Genomic DNA, 4352 nt, shown 5'->3' on the forward strand with positions numbered 1-4352 from the left:
AGGCACCTTAGAAGAAAGGCTTGCTGAGTTACTTGAAAAAAAAAAAAAAAAAATCAACCATTGAAAACCCTATGGCGCATAGTTCTCACATACGTCGGGGTCACTTTAAGTCAGAACTGATTAAACAACATTGAAAATAATTTAATCTTTCACTCAGTAAAAACACAGAATGTTTCTTTTGAGAGGACAAGCAGAGAATAGCCAGTCATTTGATGAGGGATCTGATCTATGTTCTACCAACAACTAGCAACGTGTCTTTACATAAGTGCCCTCATCTCTCTGGCCTCAACTCCTTTATATGTAAAATGCTATTGTTGTTGTTGTTAATACTGAGCCAATTCTAAATCATAGGCACCCTGTATAGGGTTTCCAAGTAGATGGTGGTGGGCTTGAACCACCAACCTTTGGGTTAGCCTACAGAACCACACTAGGACCTAATCTGCAAAATAAAAAACTTGAATTGAATGATAGTTCTAGGGTTCCCTATATTCATTCTTTTTTTTTTTTTTTTTTCTTCAAAATATTTGGCCTATTATTTTTTGTATGTAAAAATCTTGAAGGCCAATTTATATTCTGGTGATCTAGAATAATATTTGCGATATTAACCAAAGTTCCCCCTGCCCCTTCCCATATCCCATATTGTCTCATACTTTTTTTTTAGAGCCAAAGTCATTGTCTCAGGAGAGGAATGTTGTTAAGTGCCATCGAGTAGGTTCCGACTCACAGCAACACTGCATAGGCTTTCCGAGGCTTTTTAAAGCTTTGCACAAGCAGAAAGCCTCATTTTTTTCCTGCAGAGAGGCTAGGGGGCTCAAACTGCTGACCTTGTGGTTCACAGTCCAGTTCATATCCTACACAGCCACTGTGCTCCCACTGGAGAGGAATAGTGCCTTTGAAACGCATGTTTGTGTTGTTAAGTGCCATTGAATCAGTTCCAACTCATAGCCACCCTGTATAGGGCTTCTGAGGAGTGGCTGATGGGTGTAAACTACCAATATTGCAGGTAGCAATACAGTGCTTATTCTACAGTGCCACACCAGGACTCCCATACTTTCAAATTTCAAAACCTAAAGTCTTTAATTTGCAATAGCCTAGGTTTTTTAACTAGCAGAATTGAGGCCTAAAAATTTATACCATGAAAAAAATGGGAAGAGATGAAAACCTATATGTATTACAGCACTAATTGCTATAATAAATAAATCTCCAACTTTCTCTGGTTTAATACTATATACGTCCATTTCTCATTCACCTAACAATTAAATCTGTTTCCTCCACCAATTTCATACTGGAATGCATGTGCTATCTAAAAGAAAACTCATCATGAGTTTATGAAATGATATAACAATTGTAAGTATGTGATTGACTCTTACTTTCAAGATTCACCGGTTACTAACTTTTTAAACTCTCTCAAAACTCAGATTTAAGAGAAGTCATCCAACAGACTAGGCAGACATGCTACCCAGAGTCTCTATAACAAAGTCACAAGACCAAATGAAACAGATACAAATGATAATTCTGGAACCTTAAACTTCAAAGAAGTGGATTAAATACTGATCAGGAGAAGTTGAACAAAAGTGGCAAAAAAAAAGAAGACAGACAAATGAACTGTTAGCTGGCCTTGTTAGGCCCCAGATGGCCTTATCTGCTAGGAGACCCCAAAAAGATCAACAGGACTCGAGTTCGATGCAAAAGCAAGAGGTTTATTTGCCAACGCGTTGGGGTCAACCTTCACAAGGACTCCTGAAACTAGGAGATGAAGGCGACCCCTATCTGTTTGTTTCATTACTTTTTATAGGGTTACACAAGGCAGATTTCGGCAACAGTGCATAAGCATTTTGCAATTGGTTGAACATATTAACCTTTAAGCTGATTGATTTTAGCATAAAGTAAGTATTCTGACCTTTACGTGGATTGTTTCTGGCCATCAATTTGTCATTTTCTTGCAGGTGTGGGGTATTTCCAATGATGCTTTAGGGCGGTCTAACCTAATTGTTATGACCTTTAGGGGAAATGTCTTTGCTTGTATATTTCCTGGCAGCTGGGTTTAGTCAAGCTATAGATAAACAGAGACCTAGGTGTTTTTGGATAATTTTTGAAGCCATACTAAAGTTTGGTCAAGTAAAGTTTCAGTCCCTACAGCCTGATGCAGCGCTGCCGTTTTGAACTTTTGCAAGCAATACTCCAAGACACTGGCCTGGCAACGCAAATACACTCCCACAACTAGCAATGAGAAAGGTGGGATCTTCCCCTGTTCCCCAAACCCTCCTGGTGACCAGAAGCATAGCCAGCCCCACCCTCACCCACGCACTGGCCAATGACACTTCCTGTCCTGCACAGCCCCTGTTCTGCCTAAGGTCAGAGCCATATGTGTGTACTTCCCCCATGTCTACAGGAGTCTGAATTCTGCATCATCAGAGGAGCAGAACACACAATGCTGGTCCTGGCCTGCCTGACAGGCCAAAAACTCCTTCCATAACCAGTCATTCTAACCCAGCTGCTCTCTAGGCCTGAAAGAGTTCCTTCCAGGAACAAGCACCCTGACACAAACTACTCTGCATCAGGTACCCTGACCCCAGACAACATCTAGACCTGCCTGGGACCAGGCTTCCTCCTCCCTCTCACTTCTCTCCCCACTCCACCCACAGAGGGGGCACATAAATTGGCAGAGGGTGTCAACCCATAACAAGTACACTGCCTACTACTTTTCACCTCTCTACGTCCAACCTTTGTCCCAATTCTCTCCTTTCTTTGTTTTTCTTTTCTTTCCCTTCAGTTGTTTTCATCCTTTCATCCTATGCTTTTCTTGTTTCTCTTTTCTTTTCTCCCATCCCTTCTTTCTCCTTTTTCTCCTCTTTGTTATACTTTACTGTTCTCTTTCTCTTTTATTTTTACCTTCCCTAGTTCTGCATATTGCGTTTTCCCCCTTTTTCTCTTTTCTTTTTCTCAACACTTGTTTTTATTTTATTTTCCTTTTTTTCATTTTAGCTATTAAATTATTTTTTTCTAGCTGTTGTTTACCTGCTTTTTCCACCTTGCTTTTTTTTATCATTTTCTTTTCTCTCTCTGTTTTTTGTTTGTTTGTTTGTTTGTTTGTTTTTGGGGGGGGGTTGTCCCACCCAAGGGGAGACAGCAACCCAGACACATCCATACCTTCTTCAGCTGCATTTATGGTGTAAGGGCCACTATCTACTCCTCCTATACCTGATCATTGATAGAAAGCAACCAACACTAGTCAACCCCATCAGAACAGAATGACATGAGCAGTGAACAGAGAACTGTGCACACACTTACATACTCTGTCACACACCCTAGAAGACAAGTAGTGAGTGCCTAAGAACACACCAACACAAAATCATCAATTAAAGTGCAATAACACTACACTGTCTCAAAAAAAAAAAAAAAAACAGATAATTTCCATTTGTATGAAGAAATAAAACTAAGTGCCTCAAGCAAATGACCAAAATACAGAGCTAGAAGACGTTTCTGTGGAAGAAATGGAACTACCTGATAAGGAATTTAAAAGAATGACATTTAGTTCCCTTCAACAGACTCAACTGAAGGGACAAAATCAAGGTTTCTTTGGACAAATCAGAGGTTGGTCTTATTGGTTCTCCCGGTAGGTTTTTCCTGTGCTCCTCTCAAAATTCTTTCCTTGTCTTTGGTTTTTGAAAGTTTGATTATGATAAGTCTTGGTGATTTTTTTTTTTTGAGGGGGGGAGGGTCTGGAATGGCGTGTATATATTATATGGGGGTCGTTCAGCTTCTTCAATGCATGTCTTGTCATTTTTTGTGATGTTAACAGAGTTTTCTTCCAATAAATCATCAATTTACTCTATGCTTTTTTTTTCTTTTTTTGTCTCTTTCTGTTATAGAATGGTTCTTAATGGTTCCATATAATTCTTAGACTTTCTTTGGATTTTTTTTGTTCTTTTTCTGTAAGATCACACCCTTAGTTCAGATGCAAATAAATTGAATTATCTGGTTAACAGCCAGAAAAGAGACTTCAAAAGGCTGATAGAAAAATCCCATTATCTTTTAATTCCATTTATGCATGAACTTTTTGAAGTCTCCTCCTATACCTTCTGCCATTTGCTACCATATCCTTATGGAAAGAAAACTTCTCATCAGTGGTTATTATCCAAAATTTGAAGATTATTCCAAGTATTGATCAGGAATTTCATGAACTGTGCCAAGTTTTAAACTGATATTAAAACATTAGATATTTAAAACATATCCAAAGAAATAAACCTGGATTATTCATTGAAAATTGGAGACATCTTTTATTTGGAAATTGTATATGAGTTCAGTAGTTAATTGTTTAATTTTTAATTGTTATATATGTTAATAATATT

The sequence above is a fragment of the Chrysochloris asiatica genome, unplaced genomic scaffold (assembly GCF_000296735.1).
Source record: "Chrysochloris asiatica unplaced genomic scaffold, ChrAsi1.0 scaffold00444, whole genome shotgun sequence".
NCBI classification, from domain to species: domain Eukaryota; kingdom Metazoa; phylum Chordata; class Mammalia; order Afrosoricida; family Chrysochloridae; genus Chrysochloris; species Chrysochloris asiatica.